Below are 12,783 nucleotides of genomic sequence, written 5' to 3' on the forward strand. Positions count from 1 at the left end.
GTTCAGAAAATGGGTACAACAAAAAGTTAATTTGACCAAAGAAAATTGAAGAAATCGAGCGTTAAAAAAAATCCAAAAACCTTGATGGGTACTGACCGATGGATTCCTCTGCCTCTGCCTAGACAACAACACAACTATCAACTAATCTCAAACTCAAGGTTTGGAAGACACAATCTGAGCTTCAGTACAATTCAAGCTTTTTAAATATTATTATTATTATTTCTAATATAAATATGTGAGATTTAAATAGATAAAGATATGACATTTCTAAAGTAACGTTATGTTCATGTTGACAATTTTTAAAGTCTCAGGCTGATTCCACTAATGTTTCATTCATCACAAGAGTGATGGATTGCTGTTCTCCTAGACGGTATTATTACAATTGAAGAAGTGGGAATTTATCCTTTGTACGTAAAAATAAATTTGATGACTCTCTAAAACTTATTTGAAGGTCGAGATGGTTTAAATAATGAAATCCAAGCCTCTGTTGATAACATTTGAACTTTTCATTAACGAAACATTTTTATAGGTTTTTCTTTTTACAATGAATCAGTAATTCTATAGCTCACATTTTGGTGTGTAATGCACAATGAACCAATGTCTTTGAAGTCTTGCTTGTATATCACCCCTATGGATCAATATTTTTGTGTCTAGTAATTTGATATTTTTTTAGTTTTTGTTGTTTGTTTTACTTTTAAAAAAAAATTGTATATACACTTTTGCCTAAATATAGTTTAGGGTATCTGTGATCAAATATTTCTTTAAATAAAAAATAGGTACATTCACATACCTAAGAAGACTATTTTAATTTTTTTTTATGAAAAAAGTGATAGAAAGAAAAACAAGAGTCAATTAAAACTTGGGGGGCCATTGGTAGAGGGACCAGGCAGAGAAATTAGGTGCTTTAATAAACTTATAAGGCCAATTTTGATATCCTATTTATTTAAATTTAATGTCTAATTTGATAAAATTAAAAAGTTAAGGTTGATTCATTTAACTAAAACTGTAAAAGTACATGATGTTTCCTTTATATATATATATATATATATATAAAATCTTCAGAAGGGTATCACATTTTATCATAGTGGATTCAGGTCTACATCAAAAGGCAACATAGCATAGGGAGAAATAGTTGAAAATAGTCTGTTTAAATCAAAACTGATTCAAATTATGAGGCTATTCTTTTGTAAAACCGATCAGCTAAAATTGGTAGATAGAAAATGGGGGAGATAACAAAAAGATATGCTTGCTGATTCTGGAGGAGGCTTTATCTTTTTCTATGATTGTATGAAATGAATGTCTATAAAGAATAGGCCATCATAACCACTTTTGGGTTTGCCAACTAGTCCTTAAATTGAGGGAAAAGTGCCAAAATGCAACAAACAATCTCATTGCCAATAAAAAGCCTAAATCAGAAAGAGCAACTGACATCAAAATAAAGTTTGGAGGCTGATCAATTATTACCATTCCAAAAGAGAGATAGAGAGAAAAAAAAAAAAAAAAGGAAAAGGAAAAGAAAAGAAAAAAATGTCCAAATAAATATTTTAACATACTTTTGTGTGGCCAAAGAAGGATGGTCACAATCCAATTGCCTCCGAGACAACTCATCATCACAATTCTCACACCATCTATCTACAAAGATGTTGTGAGTTGAAATTTTGGCACATAATCAATCAAAACAGGAAAGGCACAAACTAAACACGACAGTCAATTATTGCAAGTGGTAATATTGTCAAAATTTGCACTATAAAATTAAAATGAAAGAAAGAAAGAAAGATATTGGGTGTTACTTGTAAGGGAGAGGCACATGACTGCATGATGAGGGCCTCCCACTCCCACTATATCACTCAATCTCTGTTACAACCACCAAACACTAATGGCTAGTTTGTGGGGAGTCAACTTGGTAAGGTTTACAATATGCTCTTAGAAATTAGAATGGCCAATCAAAATCTTAGATGCTGTTGTGGGGATTATGACATCAATTATTCCATGGGTAATAATTTGACAAACAGATAGATGGTCCATAACTTCCTCCCTAATATGGATAAACTAGAGCTACCTAACCATTTGGGACCGAGTTCCTTAATGTGCTTGTTCATTAAATATCCTCAGCACCCCCCCCCCCCCCCCCCCCCCCCCCCCCCCAACAACACACACACACACACACACAAAAAGAGAGAGAGAATTAATCATCTTAATAGTTTTATGAACTTGCTACACGTTATAGATTCAAATCATCATGGCCATATGCTAAAATATTAAGCATCTCATAAAATTTCTAACGCATAATATTGTATGGTAGGGTCAAGAAATGGTGCTAATGCTATTAGAATGAGTCGAAAGGCACATATCTAGCTCAACAACTCACACTTATACACAATGGCCTTTACTTCTTCCTAGTATACATTATATCCCATTCAGTACGGTTCAGAATTCGGGCTTCATAGATTCACTTACATAGTAATTTAATCATGAACCCATCTATAAACAGTAAATATAGTTTCCTGAATTTTTTTTTTAAATTTTTTAAATTTTTTAAATTTTTATTTTACAGAACTCAGGTGGGATGGGATTCATGTCCAGACTTCACAAAACTCTATCGGCTAGTAATGGATTTTTAAATGAATAGGTTGTCAATTTGTTGTTTTTCATTGAATTATAGAATAGGATTGTTCAATTTGTTGTTTATGTCAATTTGTTGTTTATTTGCAAAGGCAGCTGATTGCAGATCATTAAGACACATAGAATAGAAAGACAAAATCTAGAGTACCATCAATGATTCTGTTGTTAGCCACTTCTAGAAAGTATAGCACACCACCAAACTTTCTTCCGAAATGCTAATGAGCATTTCTGTATGCATGGAAAGTCATGCCCAAGCTAAAAGAGAAGGTGAAAGCATGAAATTGTACCCAAATGATAAACTATGGCATTGCCTGTCATGTAATTTTTCTACTACTACATGTCTGTCTTTAGAGGAAAAGGCAAAAAGGAAAAGGAAAACGATGTAAAAGAGGCAAGTTACATGCATAAGAAAGATGTCTAGGCAATGAGAGAATTAGTTCATAAAAGAAGACGCTGGTGTTCAAAAACAAGGCTAATGATACGTACAATGCATGGTGAATGCAAGTGGTAATCCGCGTGGCTTTACACCAAATGCTACCTACAAGGCTACAAAAATGTCTGGATGTAAGGATATAATTGGAACAGGACAAATCATCCTAATCGGTATGCCAATGTTCTGTTTGGCTTCCCACTGACAGAATGATTATGTAGAAAATACCATTAAGAAGACTGGAAGTTGGGAAATATAACATAAAATAAATAATGATGTGCATACTTGTCCAGGGAGGAAAAATTTCAAAGTGCAGCTGCACAAAAATGAATATGAGCTCACGAAATGCAACTTTTAATAAATATTATAGACCCAAGAGATCAATTCATCAACTGAAGTTGCAGCAATTTCATAGTATCACAAGCTTTTCTTTCATCACAAAAACAATTAACCATGGTACTCCACATTTCTCTCTCAGGAATACATCCACTAATCAACATCTCATCCAGAATTCTAGAACTTTTAAGAAGATCCCTTTTTTTACAGAAGCATTTTAACAAAGAATAAAAAGTATCAAAAGTGATATTAATACCACGTGTCAGCACGCTAAGATACAACTGAAATGCACGATTTGAATCGTTGATAGAGCAGAGACCGTGAATTACTCTATTATGTGTCTTGACATGAAGGCTCCATGTAACTCTATTAGGCGTGATCCCACAAAGGACCATCTCATCCAAGAAGTTTGCAGCTTCTTGGAATCTGCAAACATCACAGAGGCGACTAACTATTTTCCCATACAACCCGGCATCTGGTTTCAAACCTTGGAGTTTCATTCTGTCTAGAATCTCTAAAGCTTCACTTAGTTTTCCTTCATTACAAAGTCCATTAATCAATGTACTATAACTGATCACGTTGGGTCTCAAGCGTTTTTGGACCATTAGCTCCAAGAGGTCTCTCGCTCGTGAAGAATGACCAGCCTTGCAAAACCCATCCATTAGAGAACTGTAAGTAAACACATTAGGTTTGATACCCTTGCCCACCATATCTTCAAGCAATCCCATTGCTTCATCCACATTGTTCAGCTGACACAGACCATGTATTAGTGAAGTATAGGTGACCACAGAAGGTGAACAACCTTTTGTCTCCATCTCTTGCAATAATTCCTTTGCCTCAACAATGTTTCCGAATCTACATAATCCGTTGATCAAAGTTCCATAAGTATATGAATCAGGTTCACACCCATGATTAGACATTTCACGAAACACGTGCATTGCTTTATCCATGGTTCCACTATTCTTACAAAAGGCTTTGATTAGAACATTAAGAGAAGTGACAGTAGGGGGAATACCCACTTTTCTCATATACCTATAAAATCTAAAAGCTAATTTTAATTGATTTTCATCCACAAGAATGGCAAGCACTGAAACGTAAGATTTCTCTGTAGGCTTGCAATGGAAATCCTGCATTTTATGGAAAACTCTTATGGAATCCAATGGCTTATGGACACGACCATAAGCCCTACAAATGGAGAGAAGTATGTCTTCAGTGACATCAATTTTCTCCTCCTTCATCCTATCAAGAAGTGTTTCTGCTAACCTGAACTGGTTTGCAGAAACTAACTTGCTAATCATGAGCCTAAAAGTATTGAGATCGTGCTTAAAACCATTTGTATACTCGGCCGTTGCAGAGTCGAATATGAGAAGTGCCTTGTTTATCTCTTGTTCTGCTCGGATTAGTTGTTCAACATGAGCAGGTGTGATTGTTTTTGCCCATTTAAACATAGCTTTACTGCCCATTGTTCCTCTCTTGCTTAAAGCATCAAACTTCTTAACTTCCGACTGAACCTGAAGCATATGAATCTTATTAAATATTTTGAAGTCCATAAAAAAGAATAATCGCAGTGCATATAAACTCTAGGAATGTTTGAAGTTCCAACACCACCAACGTTCTATTGTTTTAGGGAATAGGATAGAACAGGCATCGTTACCACACTGTGGATGGTTCATTAATCATTAGCACGTTTCGCAACAAACCAAGTTTCTTCACCATCAAGCAATGAAACATTTGTAAAATACACGCCGGGGGGGGGAATTATAAATGGGGGTAAATTTGTATACTTCTCAGACTAAGTGGATGGGAACTCACACTTTTTGGGGAATGAATGTTCTAATGAATTAACCCCACAGGAGTGACTTTTTATTCTAAAAAATAAAATATACTTTTAACTACATTCAAATGCCTCTACTTTTGCCTTGTCCCCCCACCCACAAAACTGATGTATTTTGGCCTTGGAAGGCTTGTTTCTGGGTTTGCTCTGTTATACTATTGTTCCCTAACAATCGCTTTGTTCATCCCCTTCCTGCTTCTGATAATCGTTTTGTTCATTGCCCAATTCCCACTGTTCTTGGAGGGGTAGGTAAATGATTCTAAAGTAAATTCTTAACAAAATTCTGTAAATTTTTGACCATTTAGCTTAAATTGCTTCATCAATTTCTTAACCCATACATTTCCCCATAAATTTAAGTGCAACCCCGCATAGCAACCGGAGTAGGGGATGGTCCAAAATGGTCGCGCACAAACTAGTATCAAAGTCTAATTACCTTATTCCATAGAACTAGATAAGAATCTGAGAAACAATCATTTCCATACATTTTTTTTTATCAGTTATTTCCTACGGTTCATAAAGAAGGAGGCGTACCTGTCGACGGGGTGCAGGCTAATCGGTAGTGACAGACCAGGCCGCGCGGATTGAAACTCTAGAACTGCATTTAGTTGGAGTGAAGTGAGAGATTGATAGATGCAGAAGCAGGAAGTGGTAAATTGAAGAATCTACTGCTTGGGGAAATGGCTGAACTCTGGATCAGGTACAGGTTGAAAGGCTGCAGAAGCTTCATAGGGCGGCAATGGCAAAATTCAATCAATAATCTAATCCAAGGTTTTATTTATTTCTTACGGTTCGCACGCCGCACCCTCAAGGGATGTGCACGGTTCGGTTTTAGGTCGAACCATGAATCCAACCAAAGTCCATGGTTCTCAAAATAAAACATAATCGTGGATTTCCATCAATTTCAGTTTCTGAACCGAACCAACTTGAATCGGTTGAGATCAGTTCGGTTCGATTTATAACTGATGGTCTTTTTTTTTTTTTTTTTTTTTTTTTTTTATTGCCTTCAAAATCATTTTCTTTTCTTTTCAAAACATTAAAATCAACCTATCCATTAATTTGGAGAACTTGGAAGTTCGAGTACAACGTGAAGAAGGCGGCTGGCTGGAAGTTGGGTTCGTTTGCGCGCCGTTGGATGAATGTGAAGAAGGCGTCGTTGGTCCGAGTACTCCTCCGGCTAGCTAAAAGTCGATTTCGCGCTGGATGAAGGCTGTTGGAATCTGACTGAGGCTTGGATGAAGGTGGCCGGCTTGGTGAGACGTGAGTGACGGCAAGGCCGTGAGGGTGAGGCGTCTCGGGCATGAAATTGAGATTAGGGTTTTTTTTTTTTTTTTAATTAGACAAAAAGATTTGAACCGAATTTGGGTTGGGCTTATAGTTATAGGATTACCTAATAATAATACTTTTACAGTTTTACTTGATATGATATTTAATAAATATTAATCGGTTTGATTCGGTTTTTTCAAATTTTTAGGGTAGCAAACTATGGACCGAACTGAACCGACTGATTCTACTGCTTAGTGACCGCAAGTTAATTTTTTTAAAAAATCGAACCGAACCAATCAATTTGGTCCGGTTCGGTTTGATTCACTGATTTTTATCGGTTACACCCTGCACTCTCAACCTCCAACTTCCCCCTTTCCTCTCACACTCTTTCGCCTCTCTAAGCAATCACTTACTTATCGCAGTTGTTTTTTCTCTCTCACAAAAAAATGGGGTTTTTTCTTGCGGATAAGCCCTTGCGATATTTTGGTTTTTTTATGCTCCAGTGTTAATATAAATTCTTTCTTCTCACATGTCATTATGTTGGGAACTTGGATTGATAGTTCGGTCAGTGGATACTTACATTGTTGAACAATTCTTACCATAGCTTTTTTTTAATATTTTTCCCTTCAGTCTCTTACCATTTTTATTTTCCATCACTGTGCTCTCTTCTCTTATTCTCTTTCTCCTTTTTCTGGTGTATTTAGAATGCATTTTCAAGTGTTTAATTTAAAAAATAAGTATTTTTTTTTAAAAATGGAGAGATTGACAATCAATCAAAATAGATTTTGAAGAGCATTTTAAACATTTTTTTGGTCAAAAGTGTTTAAATAAAAATGAGTTTTTTAAAAAACATTTTTTTCTCAAGTCAATCCAAACGAGTCCTTAATCTTTCTTTCTTTCTTACATTTTCTTTTTAGTTTTTATTAATTATTATATCATTTTCGTTCTTATATAATTATGTTTATTTTTTCCCTCTCGTCTTTATTATTCACAAGTATGATATCTCTCCTCTATTTTTTCAATTATTGTCACACCCCATCCCGAGCTTACTTCTTAACCTAATAGGAGGTGTGGGAGCGACACCACCTTTTCATGATACCTACTGTTCGCGCTAACCTGTTTTGCTTACAAACCTCTCGACCAAGGAAATATAACAACAACACTTGGCTTCACTTATTTTATTACAAACAGTATAAAGTTACATAATCCTTAAACTCAACTTAGCAACTCCAGACTTTTAATTATAGAAACTCATAATAATAAACTTAAGTTCGAAAGTGTGGCTGTAGTGTGGCAGGCCTTGACCTTAGCAGTATTTTGGAATTCCCCATATTTTGCTACTTGGGAAGGAAAACATAAAATAAAAGAATGAGCTTCAAGAAGCTCAGTGAATGATAAACAACTTACAGGGTCTCTTTCAATCTTAAGAGACAAATAGCTTAATCAGCATATCCACATAACGAGGTTACTATTCAAACCTCAAGCTTGAACGAGCTCATTCCCTGTTTTACCTACACACAAGATAGATAATTAAACATATTTCTCTTATTACTATGTGCACATAGATCCACTTCTTATGGGCTCAGAAACTAGACCTGTCGGTTCTCTGACCATCCCATATGAGGTTCCTCTCACAAGCTCAGGAACTAGGCCCAATAACCCCCTGACCATCATGTACGATTTCGTCACAGGCTTAGGAACTAAGTCCCCTGACCCTCTGACCATCCCCTGTCGCATATTCTCATCATCGTAACAAGCTATACATACATCCATAATTATAAAACTCATAAGAAACCTTTAAAGAATACCGTTCATAGTTCATTAGTAGGGTTCCACCCTTTTCCAAGCCTCCTGGTTTCCTGGTCTCTTCTGAAATTCTAGACCTGCACTAGCCCAACGTTAGCTTAGAAATGCATGTTTAGGGCTAGAATAACCTTAGAATACCTTCTTGGCCCTAAACTTAGCTTGCTAACTCCAACTGATATGAAAATAGGCTTCAGATAAACTCAGAATTGCTGCGGACATATGGTCTTCCTCAACACCAGTTGGACGCATGGTTGCTTCCCCAGGCCATTTGGATGCATGGTCCACCTTCTTGAATGCATGGATCATCTTCTCAGCTCATTTCAATCTCAGTTGGGCGTATGGTATGTCACCTCAATGCATGGTTAGTGAGGTTAGATACATGACACTCACATAACACCGTAAAATTTCTCAAACTCTTCCCTCTTTAAGTCTTATTTGGGAAAACTTGAGTTGTGAGGTGAAAGGAGGCTTTCCTTCAATGTATTTATAGGAAAATTCCAGCCATCCTTGTCATTCTCTCAACTTCCTTCCACAAGACACCTCCTACTTGCATGAAAGCTTACTTGTTGCAATGCTAGTGCATGGTCTTTGCCACCACCTACTTGCATGCAAACTTAGGTGTTTTTACCTAGCAATGTCTAATGCATACTTCCTTTTGAGATGGCCATCCCACAATTTGCATGCTCAACTTTGGTTCCTAGCTTTCCACCACCTACTTGGACTTAGTTAAGATCTCACCCGGTTATGCCACATATCTCACTATGCTATCAACTTGATCCTTAATGCCTAAGAAACTCAAGTCAACGCATGGTTCACTAGGTTTGGACGCATGTTCCCTAACTATGCTACCAACTTATCTCCCTTTCATAGCATAGTTTTCTTCCCTGGGTTTATAGCTTGGTTATGCATCCAACTATGCTTTTCTCCTAAAATATGTGTCCAACTATGCAAAATTAGGTTTTCTTGGTATAAGTATTTCCCAAGGGATTGTCTCATGCTTCCATCTTGCTCTTCATAGACCCAAAATAGAGTACACAAGGCCATTTATACGCCCAACCCTTAAGTCCCTAGGGTTTCATCACTTGTTGTGTCATATGCTGCCTAACACTTAGTGAAATTCTTTCCACGAACATCCCCATGCGTTAACCCTACTTGTGCTATGCATCCAAATCCTCATAGTATGCACCCAATTAAGTTCATTCCCATCCTAGTATGTGTCCAAGTCTTCCTTCACCTCTCATAATATGTTCAACTTAAAATGACTTATACAAGGTTAGTCCCCTACTCTTCATATTCCTAGCACTTAATCAATACTTTACTCTCCTAGACCCACTCATGTCTTAAAGTTTAGAGCATAGTTTCTTATGTTCATAATGTTGGGTTTTATACCTTAAAACTCGTAGATAGTAAATGTTATTAATTAACTGTCATAAATAAAGAGTTGTAGATGTTAAATAAATAAATGTTATTGTTTATATTGTTGTCTATTTTGTCTAAATACTCCAAAATCTAATAAACTAACATCCACGGCTGCCTTATGAGTTTTGAACTATATGTGGAGATATACATGGATCAATGTTTAAGATACAGCCTAAAGGGTCTATAGTATAAAGATAAGGCTGAGCACCTTATCCTGGTAACACTATGGATATGACCCACTTTGTATTTGATACAAACGTAATGATCCAACACGTTCTTGCAGGTGATATGCAAGTGGGGGTATCCTATGCAATGAGTTTGCATAAAACTGGACCGTAAAATAGTAACCACTAGATGTAACACCATTGACTAGTTAGATCCCTATTTCATTAGGATGACCTAGGTGACTTAGTCTTAATCTTGAGTATATTATGAACTCCTGTTTACAAGGAATTATTCTTTAATTTGTATGGGTGAGGGTGGCCAGATTGTCGACCTAATAAGCTTACCATTTTGGGGACAAGACTGAGTGGGAAGCTCAAAACATAATAATACAAGATAGAATTTAGTCTTTCCCGCCTTAAGGGTAAGTAGACGAGTGTTCCCTTAAGTGGTATCTCCAAGACTTGAACAAAGGACCCTACTCTTTCATTGGCCCGAGAGGGGTTTCTGTATATTGGTTGGATCATAAACAAGTTGTTCATTAGAGAAGCACTGGTACTTAAGAAGCCAGAGGTAACCCAAGGGTAAAACGGTTATTTGACCTAGTTGGAGTTACGAACACTCGTGAAGGAATAACTTGTTGGTATTGGTCTATATCCGTGGACATAGAAATATATCTATAGTAAGAAGAGTGCAGTTGTGGGTCTTTAATGAAGTGTACTCACAGTTAATGAATATTGATTAACTTGGTTAATGAGTTTAATCAATTAATCTTATATCGTTGGAGCTTCTGATCTACAGATCCCTCAGGTCCCCTCGTTAACTCACTAGAGGATAATTAAGAGGGATAATTTGAATTGTTCAAATTAATTTGAGGAAACTCTATAGTAATGAAATTAATATATAATTATATAGATATGATCTACAATTAAATTGGAGAACAATATTTGAATAAGATTCAAATTAATTCAAGTGAATTAATAGAGAGGTTTTGCATATATACATGGGATGTATATGATAATTAAATGTATACATTAAACTGGGTTTAATGTGTAAGTAGTTATTTAATTATTGTGTAAATCAAAAATTAAATAAGTGTTATTTAATTGAGCTAATTGATTAAATAAGTGTTGTTTAATTAAATGGATTAATTAATTAAATAAATGTTATTTAATTAATTATAGAAAAGAAAAATATATTGGGAAAGATGTTTGGCTCTTCTCTATATAAAGACCTCCCCATGACCATTTGAGACTGTACTGAAAACACAATTCTGATTGCAGAGAAACTCTACAATACACATCTCCTTAGTGTTATTGTGTAGAATTTTTTTCTAATCCATAAATCCTCTCTACTCTCCAACACCTTATTCTCCTCTCCTTCTCCCAATAGTTGGATATCACCTATCCCTCTATTGGAATGCCAGAGAATAACGAGGTAACTCTCGTGGTAGTATACGAGATCGCTCAAGGAGTTGGTGGTGATCAAGATCATTTGGAGATCCATTCGTTGAACATTGGAGAGGATTATTCGTGGCACTTGGGGAATCTACAAAGGTAAGAATCATTCTAACCCTTTCCCCAGTAGCTGCTAGTTTATGTGTTTATTTATTTCGTCTAGTACAACAATTTTGTTTATTATAAAAATAGAATCATGGGATGTAAGGCGTTCTCATACGAGACACATCTGTTGCAGGATTGGATCCCTTTCAATTGGTATCAGAGCCAATTCCTTGCATCTTCGTTCTTCGTATTTTTTTTAAACAAAATCGTTTAGAGGTAGGTTTTCATATTCTACATTATCAAATGCTTGAATGGTTAGTCTGCTAAAATTAGATGTTTTCGATTTTGGCCCTAGATTACTTATTAATTTGATTAAATTGTAAGGGCCTGTTGTATTTTTGGGCAATTTATTTCATGTTTCGAGTCTGTAAGTGAAGGAACTCTTAACAAAGAGAACCAATGAGCGGAAGCAGATCGTTCCAAACCCTATTGTGAAAGAACAACAACATTTACAATCTAACATAGGACAATTATGCATCAAGTAAATTACAGCATGCTTCAAGGGCTAAAAACAAAGGGATCGAGTGGACATACCCTTGAAGAACCTTTTCTTCTCGTACTTCCTTGATCCAACAGCACGAGCGCAACGCCTCTGGAATATCCTCGAACAAAATCGAGTGCAACTTGATCCTCGACCCTCGAATAAGAAACTTAACACCACCACTCGGTTACCTTGGTATTCTCGGTGTGAGAATCCAGGAGGTGTGGACTCTGTATGGATTTGGTAAAGGGAAGGAGGAATTGAATGATTGAGTAAGTGGGAGAATGACGAAGTCTATTATTTAGACTAGGTACTCGATTGTTTAGTATCGAGGAGCTATCGTCTAGCAAACTCGATACTTGATCGTGTACTCTCTCAAAGATATCGTATAACATTTTCTCTTTTTCCCGATTGAAATGCTTTGGATGCTAAAATCATGAAAATGATTTTCATTTTATCCATCAGTTATCAAAACTGAATAAAACTTCCCACTAATTTGGTTATTAGGAGATAAAACCGAAAATCAATTATCTTATAATTTAATTTTAAATAAATATAATAACTAATTTATCATATTATATTTGTAACCTATAGTTTTAATATTACATCATATGCAACATATAAATGATAGTTCTTTTCTCATTTATTGTATTTAATATAAATCATATCTATATTAATTTCTCCAATTAATGTATCTAATATATCAAATCAATTATATCACATATAATTGAATCAATTTAATTATATTATATATAATCAAATTCCCTCTTGTTAATTTGAACACTTCAAACTATCCCAAAAACTGATTCTCTACTTGAATCCATTGAACTACCAAGGGGACTTTATGAACCTATAGCTTGAAGCTCCA

The 12,783-nt window shown here is 35.7% G+C and overlaps 1 pseudogene across 1 annotated transcript; it reads right to left on the minus strand.

The window, feature by feature from the left end:
- Window positions 1–3,387: 3,387 nt before the first annotated feature.
- LOC150034816 (pentatricopeptide repeat-containing protein At5g46100 pseudogene) lies at window positions 3,388–5,970 on the minus strand (annotated as a pseudogene). The gene is made up of 2 exons (XR_016531184.1): window positions 5,754–5,970; window positions 3,388–4,899 (listed from the first exon to the last, which is right to left on the minus strand). The product of XR_016531184.1 is annotated as a pentatricopeptide repeat-containing protein At5g46100 pseudogene (transcript).
- Between the last annotated feature and the right edge of the window lie 6,813 nt (window positions 5,971–12,783).

The sequence above is a fragment of the Benincasa hispida genome, chromosome 8, assembly GCF_027475165.1.
Source record: "Benincasa hispida cultivar pf3 chromosome 8, pf3_genome.v1.1, whole genome shotgun sequence".
Taxonomy (NCBI): Eukaryota; Viridiplantae; Streptophyta; class Magnoliopsida; order Cucurbitales; family Cucurbitaceae; genus Benincasa; species Benincasa hispida.